The sequence below is a fragment of the Sorex fumeus genome, unplaced genomic scaffold (assembly GCF_029834395.1).
Source record: "Sorex fumeus unplaced genomic scaffold, SorFum_2.1 ptg000265l, whole genome shotgun sequence".
Taxonomy (NCBI): domain Eukaryota; kingdom Metazoa; phylum Chordata; class Mammalia; order Eulipotyphla; family Soricidae; genus Sorex; species Sorex fumeus.
The window spans coordinates 27,995,507-28,014,134 of NW_026606322.1; the positions used below are offsets into that span (position 1 = coordinate 27,995,507).

General features: G+C 48.5%; 1 protein-coding gene across 1 annotated transcript in view; it reads right to left on the reverse strand.

Annotated features, from left to right (window-relative positions):
• LOC130018463 (interleukin-10 receptor subunit beta-like) overlaps positions 1-12,273 on the reverse strand; it is a 60,293-nt gene extending 48,020 nt beyond the window's left edge. The window contains exon 1 of the mRNA XM_056109157.1: positions 12,037-12,273. The gene's annotated coding sequence lies outside the window, so the exon portion shown is untranslated. The remainder of the gene's footprint in view (positions 1-12,036) is intronic.
• Positions 12,274-18,628: the final 6,355 nt, after the last annotated feature.

Below are 18,628 nucleotides of genomic sequence, written 5' to 3' on the forward strand. Positions count from 1 at the left end.
TGCTCCCTTCTCTATCTGAGCTGCCTTTACCCCTAGAGTGTGCGGCTGGCCTCCAAGCCATGGAAACTTCTTGTTTTTGACCACACAGAAGGTTCTGGCTGAAGGGGTGTCTCCCCTATCTTCCGCCTCAGCTGTTTCATTCAGCCCTGCCCACTCCAAGGTGAGGAAAGAATTCTTCCAGAATGTTAAGGAGCCCTTCACCGTCTTGGTCTCTCTCCCTCAGAGTCTCTGTTTCCTTCCAAGTGACTGAGCTGTGGGACACTGGTTCATGGTTCCCCAATACTGGGCCCCATTCAAGCCCCAAGTTCAAGTGGAAAAATGGGCTCCCAGGAGCCAGTCTACAGTTGAGCTAAAAACCCATTTAAGAATTATCTTTACTGGGGGCTGGAGCAATAGCACAGCGGGTAGGGCCTTTGCCTTACATGTGGCTTACTCGGGTTCGATTCCCAGAATCCCATATGGTCCCCTGAGCACCGCCAGGGATAATTCCTGAGTGCAGAGCTAGGAGTAACCCCTGTGCATCTCCTGGTGTGACCCAAAAAGCATAAAAGAAAAAAGAATTCTCTTGACTGATAGTACAGTGAGGAGGGTGCTAGCATGTGGCCTACCCAAGTTTGATCCCTGGAATCCCATATGGTTTGCCGAGTTCATCAGGGCTAATTCCTGAGCACAGATAGGTAGTAAGCCCTGAGCACTACTGGGTGTGGCCTCCAAATAAAACAAAACAAAAACAGTTCTCGTGAGTGTCACCTGGTGCCATGCAAATGCTCACAGGTACATGTGCACCTGCACACAACTCACACACACACGCACACGCAGGTGCATAGGCGCACACTGGCACACAGGTGTGTACCCACAGCGACATAAACAACTTCATGTTTATGTTCCCCTCCCCCTTCCAGGAAAGGGAACATCCTTCCCTTCTTTTGTTTCAGGGACCCAGATTCCCCTGGATCCGTTTGGCTAGATTCCTGCTTCCTGGGGAAAGAATCCTGGAGTTTCTTCTTGGTGCTCTGCCTGCATTGAGCGTGTGCCTGCAAATGCTCTGTGGGTGCAAGTCTCCCCAGCCTCACTCTGGCTCCTTTCCACTCTCGGCCCTGGCGTCCTGGCAGCAGAGACCGGAAGGCCCCACATTGGCTGTACTCACTGCTCACCACTGCATCTCTGATGGCCTGGCTTGCTCAGAAAGCCTGAGGGAACAACGGGCCGTCACAGCTCCACTTGGCTCCGCACCACCCCCTCCAACCCGCTCCCCAGCAGGATGGGGTGTCTGGGCCATGCCTGGTCTCTTTCTAAGCCTCAGCAACTGCTGATGTTTTGCATGGGGGTGGGGGACACATCTGGCAGAGAGAGCACGGAGGCTTCTCTGGTATATGTTGCAGGGATTGACGGGGGGGGGGGGGGGGCAGGGAGGAGGGGGTGGTGGGGATCCTTGTAATGCCCCCAGCTCACCCTGGAGGCAGCATGCAGAAGGCTGGGGGTGGACATCTAGGTCAACCTTGACACAGAAACTGGGATGTGGCCACAGCAGGGCACGGACGGGGGAGTCAGGCTCTGGGGGACACAGTGCCGCTCCCAGAGCTCAGGGGCAGAGGCAGGATCTGAAGGTCCTGCAGAGTAAGGCACCTGGTTGTGCAGGGCACAGATGGCGCCAGTGGGCTGCCACCCTGATTCAGGGTTCACCCCTAGGGTTAAGGCTGGACCCTCCTTCCTGCAGTCTTCCTGAGCTGGCCTGAAGTGGCTGTTTCTGAGCCACTGGGCCAATTCGAGGTGTGGAGGTCACCATGTTTGTGTCATAAAAATATCCCTGACAATAGGGGCATTCCTTCAAAAACTAGAAACTGAGCTTCCATATGACCCCACAATACCATGTCTGGGAATATATCCCGAGGGTGCAAAAAGCACAGTAGAAATGACATCTGCACCTGTATGTTCATTGCAGCACTGTTCACAATACCCAGAATCTGGAAACAATCCAAGTGCCTGAGAATAGACGACTGGTTAAAGAAACTTTGGTACATCTATATAATGGAATACTATGCAGCTGTTAGGAAAGATGAAGTCATAAAATTTGCTCATAAGTGGATGGTCATGGAGAGTATGCTAAGTGAAATGAGTCAGAAAGAGAGGGACAGACATAGAAGGACTGCACTCATTTGTGGAGTATAAAACAACATAATATGAGACTGATACCCAAGGACAAGAGACACAAGGGCCAAGAATATTGCCCCATAGTTGGAAGCCTATCTCATGAGCTGGGGGAGAAGGCAGCTGAAATACATAAGGGATCACTAAGTCAGTGATGGTGAAGGAATCGTTCGGGATGGGAGATGTGCGCTGAAAGTAGATAAAGGACCAAACGTGATGGCCTCTCAGTATCTGTATTGCAAAGCATAATGCCCAAAAGTAGAGAGAGAGTATGGGGGAAATTGTCTGCCATGAAGGCAGGGGGAGGGTTGGAAAGGGAGGGGTATACTGGAGACATTGGTGGTGAAGAATGTACGCTGGTGGAGGGATGGGTGTTCGGTCATTGTATGACTGAAACTCAGACATGAAAGCATTGTAACTGTATCTCACGGTGATTCAATAAAAAAAAAACACCCGTTTTGTTCTCTAAGCAGAGACTTTGCATTGGTGTCTGGCTTTGCATGATATGCAGGGGAATGGCAAAAGTCATACTAACAGGTCAGACTGCTACTTACAAGTCCATCAGAGGGCAATTGAAAAAAAAAAAGACAAGTGACAATCAGAGGGATGGAGACTGTGGCAAAACGGGAGAAGGATTTGATCTCAGAAGCCTGGGGGATTCTCCTTCCTGCCCTTTAAACAGGAGGGGCTGAGGATTCTGTAACCAGCGCAGCCCAGAGCTCACCCCGGGACTCAGGGGGATTCAGGGCTGTTTTCCCGGGAATTAGCCCAAATGCCCAAGCATCAAACTCTCCCCTATACCCAAATGAACACAACTGACTTTCTTGGGGAGGGGAAAGGTGATTGGGCTAAACCTGACCACACTTGGGGGATATTCCTGGCCCTGTGCTCAGGAGTGAGGAGTGACCCCTGGCAGTGCTTGGGGGACCATATCCGACGTCAGAGATCAATGGAGTCAGGTGGGAAGCAAGGCAAGTACTTGATCCCCTGTACTATCTCTCCAGCCCCAAATGACTGAGGGCAAGGCCGACCCACGGAGCTCTCACCCGCAGACATGCTTCTTCTCTGCAGTCTGATGGTCTCGCAGACAATCAGACAGACAGATAGCCCTCGAAAATCCGCTTAGAGAACACAGCTATGTCTTTTCTTCTCTCCAGCACCCTTTAATGCCTGTCACATGCCTAGCAAGCAATGAATGATGAAAGGACCCATTCCACAGTGACGACATAAATACAATGAGCTATCACACACACACACACACACACACACACACACTACAAAAAAGAAAGCGACAATCCTCCTTTCTCCCAATCAGCTACTGTTAATACCTTGGCCTAGCTGTCTCCAGTGTTTTTCCAATTGCTTTCTTATATTGTCAAATTTCTTCCATGGGCTCAAAAATGAAATACAGGCCTGAGAGGTCGTAGAGGAGGCAGGATGTCACCTTACATGTGGCTGATCCTTGTGACCAGTTTGACCCAACTGGCCCTGCAGGTTTGATGCCTAGCACCATAGATAATCCCCTGAGCTCTTCCAGGAGTGATCTGTATCAGGAGTGAGTCCTGAGCATAGCCAGATGTGGCCTCCAACCATAACATTTAAGAGAGAGAGAGAGAGAGAGAGAGAGAGAGAGAGAGAGAGAGAGAGAGAGAAAGAGACAGAGAGAGAGAGAGAGAAATGAAAATCTTGATACCCCAGTATTTCCATCATTAACATGAGGTAAACATAACCCAATAGTTTCTTGTTGTTTGATTCTATCTAGTGTGTTGTTGTCCCTGTAAACCAGAGACGAGTGAGGTCACCCAGTATTTGTTCTTCTCTGACTTATACCATTTAACATGATTTCCTACAGTGACATCCAAGTTGTAGCGAATTGCACAATTTCATCATTTGTTGCAGCATTATAGTATTCCATTGAGTATCCAGATGGCAGCTTCCTTACCACTGATCTATCTTTGAACATCTGGGTGGTTCCTATATCCTGGCTCTTGTATTGAACACTGCCACGAACAACAGGTGTATATGTCCTTCAGAATGAAAGTTTCTGTGTTTGGAGAGTAGCTGCCAATGCTTTTACAGAGATAGCCATGCTTTTAAAGAATGTCAAACTCATACTCATTTATTTTTTCCCTCGTTTTCCTCCCCTCTGCTTCCCCCCCCTTTTTTTTTGCTGTTTGGAGTTAGATAACAATGACATCTTAGCCCACTGCAACTTCCAAAGATGTTATTATTTCTACACTTACTCATCAATCATCCTATCCACAATTTCAGAATTCTCCAATTCTCCTTCCTTGTGTTCTTTTATTTCTCTCTCTTGATTTACTGTTTGCTGGACTCTATTATCTAACACTTAGTTGTTTTTCCCAGAAGGGTTCACTCAAAGGTGATTTGTTACATTCCTTTTTTCTTACTCATATTTGAGAAGACTTTTATTTATTTTTTTTTTTTGCTTTTTGGGTTACACCCAGCAATGCACAGGGATTACTCCTGGATCTGCACTGAAAAATCACCCTGGTGGTACTCAGGGGACCATATGGGATTCTGGGAATCGAACCCAGGTTGGCCTCATGCAAGGCAAATGCCCTACCTGCTGTGCTATTGCTCCAGCCCTGAGAAGACATATATATATATATATATGTATATATAGATAGATAGATATAGATATAGATATATATCACTGTCACTGTCTTTCCGTTGTTTATCGATTTGCTCGAGCGGGCCCAGTAACATCTCCATTGTGACAATTGTTACAGTGTTTGGCATATCGAGTACGTCATGGGTAGCTTGCCAGGCTTTGCGGTGCGGGCGAGATACTCTTGGTAGATTGCTGGGCTCTCCGAGAGGGGCAGAGAAATCAAATTCGGATCGGCCATGTTGGCCGCTTGTAAGGCAAATGCCCTACCCGCTGTGCTATTGCTCCAGCCCATATATATATTTATATATATATTTCTAATTAAAATACTTTTATATTTGGGAAATAATATGCAATTTTATTAAAAGGTAAAGGTAAAGGCCCTCCCGTTGATCGTCGATTTGCTCGAGCGGGCCCAGTAACGTCTCCATTGGAGACTTTTGTTGTTACTGTGTCTGGCATATCCAATACTCTCGGTAGCTTGCCGGGCTCTCCGAGAGGGGCGGAGGAATTGAACTCGGGTCGGCCATGTTGGCCTCTTGTAAGGCGAACGCCCTACCCGCTGTGCAATTTTATTATTTTTAAAAATTCTTTTATTTTTATTTTTTATTGACTTCCCATGAGATACAGTTACAAGGTTAATTATGATTGGGTTTCACTCATACAATGTTCCAACACCCATCCCTTGAAAAGCCTTCAACTTGAAGGACAGCCGGGCTTCATACAATACCCTGGGTTGAAAAGTTTCTTTCCCTTTTTGCACCTTACTTCAGAACCTTTATATTCTGGAATTTCACGGGGTACTGGAGAAGTCTGAGGTGGCTTCATTTGGTTTCTCCCCCTCCTCCATTGGTTTCATTTTCTTGAATTCCTATTTCCTCTTTGAATTGAAATCATTTAAGATATACTTTGGGGTGGACCATAAGACAAACTTCTGTTTTTGTTTTTGTTTTGTTTTTTTTCTTTTTGAGCATCACACCAGGCAATGCTCAGGGGTTACTCCTGGCTCTGCACTCAGGAATTACTCCTGGCAGTTCTTGGGGGACCATATGGGATGCTGGGGATTGAACCCAGGTCACTGTGTGCAATGTAAATGCCCTACCTGCTGTGCTATCGCTCCAGCCCCGACAGACTTGTTTTACCTAGGAACATGTCCCATTCTTTGGGCCATCACATCTTTTATTTTTCTTTAGTTTGCGAAAATTTCTTCTTGCTTTTATTTGCACTGGCTTCTCTAAGGTCACCTGTCAAGCTCAGGACATGCCCGCAGAAAGCAGGTGCACCATGAACTGTCCGCTATAGCCCTACATCACACTCCAGCAGTGCCCCAAGCTCTGGGCAGCATCTGCCTGCCCAAAGCCACCTCTCTTTTGAGTGATGGCACCACGGAGCAAGCTGGGTGTCCCCCTTTGTCCGGTAGCTGGGTGTCCAAACTCCGTTTCCCTCTTGATTTCAAATTTTTCTCATCCTTTTGTTTGTTTTGCTTTGGGGGCGGGACGGGATCAGGCATGTGGGTGGTGTGCTCAGGACTTACTCCTGGTTCTGTGCTCAGGGATCACTCCTGGCAGGGTTCAGGGAACCAAATGGGGTGCTGGGAATAGAATTGGGGCCAGCCGCTTGCAAGGCAAGTGCCTTACCCACTGTACTTTCTCAACCCCCAAATTTTCTCATCGTTGAGTTGATTTTACTGATTTTTTTCCAGGGGTGGGAGGCTCACGAGCAGTGCTCAGGAGGTCCAGGGGCCACGCTGGGCAGGACCAGAGGACATGATGCTTCTCAGACCCAGAGCTACACCCAGCAATGCGAGGACAGGGGCACCGTGTAGTGCCAGACTCAGCAAGCACCCTCGTGCTGTGCTAGTCCCTGGACACTGCCACCAGCCCTTGTTCTGAAGACATGAAGCTCCGATCTGCGAAACCCACATTCCCGCCCTCAGAGGCACCTCCTTAGCCCCTGAATTCATATTCTGATCAGGGAGCAGGGGGAGAGGCTGTGAGCCATGCCCTCCTGCTCCAGGAAGGAGAGGTTGTTCTAGCGAGATTCTTTGCAAGCTACATCCCTTCTCTTCCTAACTTTCCCCTTTCCCACACTCTTTCTGTTCACCACGCCTGTTGCGAGGATGTGGTGGAAATAATTCTCTCCCCTCCCCCCGCCCCACTCCCCGACTGGATGCCCTTCCAGTTTGGTCCATACAGATGGGGCTGCAGCAGAAGGGATAGGTGCTGGGATGTGGGCACTGAGCCCAGGGCATGCCACTCTCTGCATGTCTAGTTCTTAAATATTTTGTTGCATTTCCTTGTTATTGTCTGTTATTGTAGAGCTTTTTGAGTTTGATCTGAGGTTTAGTTTTTTGGCAGTGTTGGGGAGTGAACCCAGGTCTTATGTATGCAAGGTCTGTGCTGACCACTATACGACATTGCTGGCCCTTGGCCAGAGTTTAGTCAGCCTCAGGGGGAGATTTTGGGGTCTTGTTGAAAGTTCATTGCTTCCCTGGGAGGGCAGGAGAGTCAGGGTGGCTCTTGGGGTGCTTTCCCTGTTCCCAGCTCCCTTCTGGCACCTCCTGTCAGAGAATAATAACAACAACAGAAACCTCTAGATGCGGTTTTTCTTCTTTCTGGTTAACAAAAGGAGCTTTTTCAAGAATTTTGTTGACATACCAGTAGAGTTTCTGGTAGCAGAAACACACTGGACTTTTAAATTAATTTTTGGGGAAAAAAAAATCTCAGAATGCCAATAACAGCACCATCCTTCAAGATCACTCACCCACATTGACAAGACACGCAGGGCCTCACGGGATGGGGGGTGGAACTGGCCCTTCTCCCTGCCCCAAAGAGACCATGAGTTGCCGCCCACGAACGGCTCCTCCGGCTACTTATGGAGCTCTTTAACAGCCGTGATCTCAGAGGCACACAAACTAATCTTGGAACCCAGCAGCTTTTGGCAGAAATCCCTCCAGACTTAATTACTAAAATATCAGAATTCCAAAATCAAGCGGCCGCGCGACGTCATATGCTCTTCAAAATCAGCAACAGAAAACAATTATCTAAGGATGCCTTTTTGGCAGGTCTGATTGTTGGGGGGAAATTCCAAATAATAATGGTGGGTCTTTTGTCGAAATATTGAATGTAATTGAAGTAGAGAGAGAGTAAAGTGGAAATCATCTGCCACACAGGCAGGTGGAGAGGTGGGTTGGGGAGTATACCTGGGTTCTTGGTGGTGGAAAATGTGCACTGGTGAAGGGATGGGTGTTTGATCAATGTATGACAGAGACTTAAACCCGAAAGCTTTGTAACTGTTCTCAGGCGATTCAATTAAAAAAAAAAAAACACTGTCACACTATTTGTTTAAGTCCAAATTTAAACAAACAAACAAAAAAGATCATTTGCCCAGTTTGTGCAAGCCGGGCTTGGGCAGGGAGAAAGGCATGTTCTCATTCTTTTGCTGGCCCCAGAAAATAATCTGCAGGAGCTCTGAACTACTCCCCTTCTTAAGTGCCTCCCACCCACACCCCTCTTCCTTCCCTTCCTCTTTCATTTTCTCTTTTCTCCACTTCTCATCATTCTGGCTTCAGTCAACACATTTCCCCAAAGGCTTCTTTGAACTCTTCTGTAAATTCAATCCCAACCCTTTCTTGGAGGTAATAGAAAGCTATCAGGAAAAAGTCCCCTCAAGCTCTGCCTGGGCTCAGACCGACAATGACCACTGATGAAAACCTGAAAGGGGAAGGATCTAGAATTCCAAGAACGACGAGAAAACGCATCATCTGGACTAGGAACATTTTGCCTGTGGGAGTGGCAGAACACAATGGATAGTGTTTTTTCTCACCTGGTCCCATAACATTTAAGTCCTCCTTATAGAGCCTCCGGTTTTAATTTTTTTTTTCTTTTTTGGTCACACCTGGTGATGCTCAGGGGTCACTCCTGGCTCTGCACTCAGGAATTACTCATGACGGTGCTCAGAGAACCATATGGGATGCTGGGAATCGAACCCGGGTCATCCACATGCAAGGCAAACGCCCTACCTGCTGTGCTATCACTCCAGCCCCTCCGGCTTTACTTTTGATAAAGTCTAAGGATTGAGGGCCAGAGAGATAGACTAGAGCTACAGGTGCTTGCCTTCTGCTTTGATCCCTGGCACTGCAAATAGTCCCCCGAGCACTGCCAGGAGTGGTGCTGAGCATAGAGCCAGAGTAAGCTTCGCATATCACTGAGTGTAGCACTGTAGCACTGTCCTCCCATTGTTCATTGATTTGCTCGAGCGGGCCCAGTAACGTCTCCATTTTGAGACTTGTTGTTACTGTGTTTGGCATATCGAATACGTCACAGGGAGCTTGTCAGGCTTTGCTGTGCGGGTGAGATACTCTGGGTGGCTTGCCAGGCTCTCCGAGAGGGACGGAGGAATCAAACCCGGGTTGGCCAGGTCCTACCCCTGTGCTATCGCTCCAGCCCAACCACTGAGTGTAAGCCAAATAAATAAATAAATAAATAAAGACAATTGATAGTCAAAGAATATATATGACATGGATTTTTTAATACCTTTAAAGTTTATAAATGAAGGAAGAAAAGGAGTCTATTAAGGCTCTGTATGCTTATGGGAAGACTGAAAAAAAATATCTATTTTTGTTCATCTCTGTTTTTGCATTCATTACTTACATAAGCTACCAAGAGTATCTCACCCACATGGCAAAGCCTGGCAAGCTACCCGTGGTATTCAATATGCCAAACACAGTAACAAGTCTCAAAATGGAGACGTTACTGGGCTCGCTCGAGCAAATCGATGAACAACGGGAGGTCAGTGGACAGTGGACAGTGGATATTTTATTTTTATTACTTGGACTCTGGGCTGGAGTGATAGCACAGTGGTAGGGCGTTTGCATTGCACGCGGCTGGCCCGGCCGAGCTGGGTTCAATTCCTCCACAATTCCTCCGCCCCTCCTGGAGAGCCCGGCAAGCTACTGAGAGTATCTTGCTCACACGCCAAAGCCTAGCAAGCTACCCGTGAAGTATTCGATATGCCAAACACAGTAACCACGAGTCTCACAATGGAGACGTTACTGGGCCCTCTTGAGAAAATTGATGAACAACGGGAAGACAGTGCTACATTGCTACAGAGATAATAATTTATAATGCCCTGACTTAGTCTCAGCAAATCTTCAAAATGATGTAAAGCCATAGTAAAGTTACTGTCGATTGCAAGCATGAAAAATTAGGTCAAGTGCTTAGCATATCATACTAAGCGTATGATACTAAGCGTATGATATGCCAAGTCCAGCAATTTTTTCAACCCATGTTCAACTGTGTCCCTTTATAATTTGTTCACGTGTGTTCTCCTAATTTTGTTCCATTTTACTTGAAAGAAAATTTTTTTAAACACAAGTTTGACTTCGAAGAGAGAATCTCTGGGGTTAGAATTCTTTTCCCATTTTTTTTTTCCCTTTAGAAGAATCACTATCAAATAACAGCAACCAAATCTCACACAGACTTTCTTTTACTTTTAAATATGGACCTGGGAGCTATTTCGGGGGTTAAGGTAGTTGCCTTATCAACAGCTGACCAAGGTTTGATCTTTGGCACAACAGATACCACGCCCCCCCCCCCCACACACACCCCAGCATCACCGAGAGTGATCCCCGATCACAGACCCAGGAGTAAGGCCTGAACACCACCAGGTGTGACTACCCTCTCAACCATCCAAAAAGGCGATGGGGCTTTCTGATTTAAAATAGAAAGAAAACCTGGCAACCACAGAACCAAAAAGTTCAAGTCACTTCCTGAGACTAACTGTCAAATTCTAGCTTGTGGAGATTCTAGTCAAGTTTCTAAAGTGTTTCCCTTTAAAATTGGCCTACTGTTTTTGTTTTGTTTTGGGCTTTTATTAGGGGGAGGGGTGTGGGGAAGGGACGGGACACACCCAGCTGTGCTCAAGGCTTACTCCTAATTCTGCACTCAGGGATCACTCCTGATGATGCTCAGGGGACCATATGTGGTGCTGGGCATCAAGCCCAGGTTGGCCACATGCAAGGCAAGTGCCCTATGTGCTGTGCTATCTTTTCTGCCCAGAATGTAAAGAGGGGTGGAGAATGGGGGTAGGGCAGGTGGTTGTCCTATTCATGGTGTAGAAGAGTGGTATAGCCATCTATCCAAACCCAGGTCAACAACACTGAAAGCGGGAACTCCAAACCACAGCAACAGAACTTTAAAAAATGTGCCTGTCCAAGAGGCAGAATGGGGGGTGGGGAGGGGGGGGGGAGGAAGGGGACTTGGGAACACTGGCCGGGGGAAGTTGATTTGGTTGGGGGATGGGTGCTGGAACACTGTAGTCTAAAACTCAGAAATGCGGGCTGGAGCAATAGCAATGCAGGTAGGACATTTGTCTTGCACGTGGCCTACCCAAGCTCCATTCCTAGCATCCCATATGGTCCCCTGAGCACAGCCAGGAGTAAGTAATTCCTGAGTGCAGAGCCAGGAGTAACCTCTGTGCATCGCGGGTGTGACCCAAAAAGAGAAAAAAAAACCAAAACAAATAAAACTCAGCAATCAATAATTTTGTAAATCATGGTGCCATAATAATAATAATAATAATAATAATAAATAACCAAGAAGTTGGTCTATGTACAGCCTCATTCTTGTCCCTTTTCTGCCAAAGCCAATGAGATGGGGGGGGTGGGGGGAGAAGGAGAGAAAGTACTGAAAGGGGCAGTTGCAGGTCCTTGGCGAGGCCCCTGCTTCTCTGTGTGTCAGGCGCTCCCCCCCCCCCTCCCCCGCCTGTACCGCCCTATGGTCCAGGTCAGCTCTGACCCGGGTGCGTCAGAACTTTCCACGAGCCTCTGGTTAGGGTTCGGGAAGGTCGCATAGCAGATGGAGCCCGCTCCCTAGGGGAGCAAAGGGTCGCTCAAGTCAGGCGCAGGCGGGCCTGAGACCCCCCAACCCGGATCTGATGCCAAAAAGTTTTGCAAGGCCGAGAGGGTCTGTGTTTGGGGCTCATCTCCGCAGCCCCAAGAGTCCGGGTGCCCCGCGCGTCCTTTGCTGCTGGGTTAGGGACCCCTGGGAGGCAGATCGCGGCGCCCCACAGCCCCACACGCCCTTGGTGCGGGGATAGGGATCCCGGGGCCTCGCGTACCCGGCAGATGATCGGACTAGAGCGGGAAGGCGTCCGGGATTCCGAGAAGCGGGCGGGCGGGGGGGGGCCGGGAGGCGGCGTTGACCCGGCCGTCACCCCCTACTGGCGACCTCCCCGACCCCGTCAGCCCCGCGTACCTTGGCGGTTTCGTCTCGCCGCTCCCCTTTGGGGTGCTCGCCTCGGGCTCACCAGCACCCCGCGCCCCTGGCAGCGGGGCGAGGGGGGTGCTCCGCTGTCGCCTCTCTCCGCACCCGGGGGTGCGAGCGGGTGGCAGGTTCCCGGCAGCGGAGGCCCGTCCCCACCTCCGCGGGGCCAGTGCAGGGGAGCGCAGCGGACGGCGGCCCGGGTCCACCGCGGGGCCTCCTCCCCTTGCCGCGGACAAAGCGCCGGGTGCACCCGCGCGCCCAGAGCGCAGGCCCCGGGCAACTGGCCCGGGCGGAGTGGGCGGGGACGGGGCGTGTCCTGAGCGGGGCGGGGCGGAGCCTAGGCGTGTCTTTGGGAGGAAAGGGGAGGGTCCAGGGCTAGTCCTAGGGCGTAAGGGGCGGGGCCTGGGCGGGGCCCGGAAAGGGCAGAAGGGAATCGCCTAATCCACAGCACTTTGGGATGTCTTCCTCCTACCAACACCGCTTCCAGCTCAACTCTTGGAGGCTCCACAGGAGAAGGAATAGGAAGTTTGTCTGCTTTTCTGCAGGGCCAGAGCTGTATTTTAGGACTGGCTTAAAAAAAATTCTATTGAATAAAGGGCGGGAAGAGAGAGTACAGCGTGTAGGAAGTTTGCCTTGCATTGAAATAAACTGAGTTCGATTCCCGGCACCACTTGTGGTCCCCCAAGCACTCCAGGAGTGTTCTCTCAGCAAAAGAGTAAGTTCTGGGCACCTCTGGGTATGGCCCACAAACAAACAGAGTACTGAATAAATGAGCGCTCCCATTCCAGTCTCCCACTTAGCATCCTAACAAGTGAGGAGAAGCAAAGGTTTTCTCCCGCAAATGGAATGCCAATCGCTCGCCCTTGTAAGAAGTGTTAAAGATTTTTCATAAAGAAAAATGCTGTTGAAAGGAGTTGCACAGAAAAGGAAAAGCAATATAGGTCAGAAAATGGCATCTACCTGAAAGGAAGACCATTAGAGAAAAAAACAAAAATCGATGGAAGCCATATGAAATTTTAATTTTTGATTCAGAATTGATCTTGATGAGGAAAATAGACCCCAGCCCACATTTCTAACAGGCTCAATTCAAGAAGGCCAGAAAACAAGAGCAGTCAAGGGGCAACTGAGTCTGGGGGAGTATGACAAAACCACAGAGTGCATCCAGGATAGCCTTGAGATGATCATAGTCTTGCTTTGTAACTTTGGAATGTCCTTCCTATATGCTCATGTCCTTGAGGTGGTCCAGACCTTACTTTGCAGAATAACATGCACGGTAATTACTGCTTCACTAATTTCGTTCCCGCCAGCTGCCTGCAAATGCTCCACCCTCACCAGATATTTCATAAAACAGAGCCCTCGTCTTTGTTCTGGACCCAGTTCTGGAGCATGAGCTCAACAAGGTCCGTTAGCATAATTAAAACAGTGTTTTTCCACTCCTCAAGCTATGTTGCTTGCTTTGCTATTGTTGTTGTTGTTGGTTTTTTGGTGGGAATTTTCAAAACAATTTAATAGATTATTGTTGGATGAGAGAGATAGTAAAGGAAGTAATGTGCTTGCCTTGCATGTGGCAAACCCAGTCTGATCCCTGGCACCACGAACGGTCCTCCAGCTATAGCCAGGATCCTTGGGCACAGAGCTAGAATAAGCTGCAGTCCCTCATCACCATTGGGCATGGCCCCCAAACTAAATCAACAACAGAAGCTCTACCTTTCCTCCATAATAACACATACACACACACACACACAAAACCCCAATAACATCAGCAATATAGTGGGTGCATATAGCTTAAGGATAAGGGAAATGAGTGATAGTATTGTTATAGGAACCGGAGAGCAAAGGTACTTGCCCAGACCATGAAGTAGAATAGTGTTACTTGAAGTGGATTTAGGTCACTTGTAAATATGCATTGAAAACTCTCATGTTGGGGATATGGTGCTGCCAGCAGGCCAATCTGTACCTGTGTGGTGAGTGCATCAGCAGCCTAATGGTGCCTTCAGACTTCCAGATACCCCAAAATTGCTGCTGTGCCTTTGGCCAAACCCCAAAAACTTGGGGCAAAGTTTACCAAGAAAGTAAATGGCCAAAAGTTAGATATATGGAAGACACACCCACAAACCACCTCCAGCTCAGCTATATAATTGAAGCCAAGGCCTCTCTGGTTCCTGATCGAACTGCTTAATGGCCATGATCCCAGAGACTCAGAAACAAATCTCAGAACCCAGCAGCTTTTGGCAGAGATGTATCTGGCGCTGCAATGGGTTAACGGCACCAGACCACCCCAGGGGGCAAAGGGTGTTTTTCCTCCACCTGCTCCCCCTTTTGCAGCTCCGTGGCTGCCATATTCCAGACCATTGGACAGTCAGGTTTGGGCCCGCAGTGACGATACGTGGGATACCTCACAGGATGGGGGTGGAGCCGGCCTTTTCCACCCCACCACAACCAGACTCCAAGTCGCCACCCACAAAGGGCCTCTCTGGCTCCTGATCAGGCTGCTTAATGGCCTTGATCCCAGAGACTCAGAAACAAATCTCAAAACCCAGCAGCTTTTGGCAGAGATGTGTCCAATCCCGGCAGTAGGTTACTGGTACTGGGCCACCCCAGGGGGGAAAGGGTGCTGTCCCTCCACCTGCTCCCCCTTGGCAGCTTGGTGGCCACCGTCCTACAGAGGTCATTGGACAGTCAGGATTGGGCCCACAGTGATGAGATACGTGGAGCCTCAAGGGATGGAGGTGGAGCCAGCCCTTTCTTTCCCACCCCAATGAGATCCTGAGTCACCGCCCACCAACGGCCTCTCTATCTCCTGATCAAGCTGCTTAACGGCCATGATCCCAGAGACTCAGGAACAAATCTCAGAACCCAGAAGCTTTGGGCAGAAATCCCTCCAGATTTAAGTGTTAAAATTTCGGAATTCCAAAATCGCACGGCCACTACTGCTACCGCATGACATCATATGTTATTCATGACCAGTAACAGAAAACAAATTGTCTACCGTTGCCTTTTCAGCAGATCTGAGTGTTAGGGTAAAATCCCAAATAATAATGGTGGGTCTGGTGCTGAAATATTGAATGTAATCAAAGGAGAGAGAGAGAGAGAGAGAGAGAGAGAGAGAGAGAGAGAGAGAGAGTAATGTGGAAATTATATGCCCCACAAATAAAGGGAGGGAGTGGGAATGGGGGTATACTGGGGTTTTTGGTGGTGGAAAATGGGCACTGGTGAAGGAACGGGTGATTCATTGTATGACCAAGACTTAAACCCGAAAGCTTTGTAACTGCTCTCACGGTGATTCAATAAATAAAATCATAAAAAAAGGAGAAAAAAAGAAAACTTGTGTTATCATTAAGGGTAGGTTTAAAAGTATATAATTGATATAATAATGGAAGAGATACAATGGAGTCATATAAGATTGAAGTATGAGAGAAGATGAGTATAAAAATAAGCGAAGAGCAAGTTCAATAAATAGAAAACATACAAATAGGGCTGGAGAAATAGCCAAGGATTAAGGTACTTGTCTTGCCCATGGCTGACCTTAGTTGTCAAATACCACCAGGAGTAAGCCAAGAGCATCCAGAAAAAAATGGAATAGAGGGCCAGAGATACAGTACAGTGGCTGGCTGAGGCATTTGCTTTGCATGCTGCTGACCCAGGATCAATCCTCAGCACCACATCTGGTTTCCCAAGCCCAGCCAGGACTGACCTGTTAGCATAGGACCAGGAATAAACCCTGAGCACTGCCGATGTAGTCCAAAACACTAAAAACTTTTGAAAAAGGGAACTGAATGGGGCATTCACAAGGGCATGGCAACCTTTGTTGCAACTGATGAGCTAATGTGGATCCAATTTCATTAGCCAGAGTCAGTGAAATATAGCAGGGCGTCAAACACTGTATCCCTTCTCACAAGGAGGAATGGCATGTACCATTATAGCATCACTGCATAGAATATGATGTGGGTTCCACCAATTCAGCCCTCCTTGGGGACAACTGATCTCCAACTGTCACTATTCTGTGATTTCCAGCTTGCCTAAAAGAGTTGGACTCAGAATGTTAGGAAGATTGGGGAAATTAAGGGTGGAAGAGTCCAGCCTTTTCCGCTTGGCTTTCTTTCACTCTGCTGAGAGTTCACTTCATGGAAGTTTCCTTTGAGGCTGAAGAGATAGTACAGTGGGAAGAGAGCTTGCCTTACATGCAGCTGACTCAGGTTTGATCCCCGGCACCCCATATGGTCCCCCAAGCCCACCGGGAGTGGATCCCTGAGTCAGTAGTAAGCCCAGAGCACACCCATACCACCATACCACCAAGTATGGCCCCAAAAACAACCATGAAAGAAATTTCTACAAATCCTTTTATGACCTTTTAGCTTGTTGCTTTCTTGTGTTAATCAATATTTTACTTAGGGATGTACCACCATGGGTTTATCTATTTACTAATCCTCACCCCCCCCAACGCGCGCGCGCGTGCGCGTGAGCACACACACACATATCTTGGCTATTGTTACAATTTAGCAAGTGTACACAAGTCACTAGAATCATTTAAGGGAAACTATTCTCAGTTCATCTGGGTAAGTATCAAGGAATGGAACAGCTGGCTTATTTCCAGAGCAACACACACACACACACACACACACACACACACACACACACACACACATCTTGGCTATTGTTGCAATTTAGCAAGTGTAGATAAGTAACTAGAATCATTTATGGGAAACTATTCTCAGTTCATCCAGGTAAGTACCAAGGACTGGACCAGCTGTCTTATTTTGAGAGCAGAGGTTTTCTTGTAAACAAGTGCCAGCCCCTCTTCTGAAGAAGCAGCACAATTGTGCATCCCCATCACCCATGAATGAGAGTTCTTGCCATAGCTTAGCCTCTGAAGTGTTTGGTACTTTCCTACTTTTGCCTTTGGGCCATTCTAAGGGTTGGGCAGTGGCTATTGTTTCAAGGGATGGAATTTTGTTTCTTTGCTTGGGGGCCATATCTGGCAGTGCTAAGGGTTTACTCCTGGATCTGTGTTCAGGGATTGCTTCTGGCCAATTTAGAGGACCTTATGGAGTGCCAGGGATTGAATCCCCATGAAGGCAAGTGTTCTGCCACTATGCAATCACTCTTGTCCCGGGGTGGATCCTTTTGAGATGGGAGCTCAGTCTGGCATGTGGATCATTCTACTGGAAGCATCCTGCAGAGATTGACCAATTGTTAAGTGGTCCGAGATGATGCAAAGTTGCTGAGATGCACAGAGGCTGGATGAGAAACCAGGGCTGGTTTTAGGGCCCAACTGGAAGTTAAGTTTTTTTGTCACAGGAGAAAGGAAGTCATAAAGTGTGGGAAGATTTAGAAGCAGAGAGTTTGGTAACTTCTATTTTTTTTGGGAGGGGGGCAGGAAACATGTGACAAAGTTCTCTGCTGCTGCTGAGGTATGCAGAAAGGTTGGTAAGGGAAGTTTGTAGACAAAGAACGTTTTTATTTTTCAACATTTTCATGATGGAATCTAACCTAGCGGAGGCATTCAAGAGGCTAGAGTGAAGGCTGGTGCAGGTTGATTTTTATCATCTTCTTTCCTGGGTTATTTGTGGGGTCAGGGCAGTGGGATGTCCAGAGAATTGACTGTTCTCAATTTGGGCACTGAGAGTCCTGGGTCAAGATGACTTATGCAGAAGCTGGAGCAATAGCACAGTGGGTAGGGTGTTTGCCTTGCATGTGGCTGACCCAGGTTCGATTCCCAGCATCCCATATGGTCCCCTGAGCACTGCCAGGAGTAATTCCTGATTGCAGAGACAGGAGTAGTCCCTGTGCATTGCTGGGTGTGACCAAAAAGTAAAACAAACAAACAAACAAAAAAAGATGACTTATGCGGGTAAATGTCCAGTTCTAGGTTGCCTTAGCAGGTTGTGGGGGGAGTTCCTACATCTATGATAAGTCGCAAATTCTCACCCAAGTGGACATGCCCAGGCAGTAGGAGGAAGTGCGTGGGGGGTGAAGGTGCCATTTCCTTCTGCATATCTGATGGAGAAACCCCAAGCCAGCATCTGCCCTTATACCTTCTCACCCTCAGTGTCCTCCTAAGCACACAGGACAGCGGGGACATGCCAGCAGGGATGCGTGTTTCTTCCAGTACTGCCGCCAGAGATCTGTGTTTGCTCCACGCCTGGTGGTTGTCAAGGAACGGCTTTCAGTTCAGGACTCGGGGGTTGCTCCTGGCAGTGCTCCAGGGATCCTGGGATGCTGGGAGTTCAAGCCAGGCCTCCCGCACGCAAAGCCTGTCCTCTGCAGCTCTCTTGGGCCCAAGCGGACTCTATCTTTGTGACCGTTTCTGTTTGGGAGCCCCATCCGGCTGAGCCCTACTAACTTCTGTGCTCAGTCAGGGCCCAGGACCAGGAGAGAGTACAGGGAAGGGGTGAGTCATTTTTTTTTTTTTCTCTCTAGCTGATCTCCGCAGGTTCTGTCAATATGACACTCGGCCTGGATGTCTGTGTAATAACCATGCAGCTAGGGAACCCCTGACTCTCTCTCTTGCCGCCTGTGTTCGGTGGTCTCGCACCACTCCCCCACCCAGGATGGCTGATGCCATGGGTGGACGAGGGAGGAA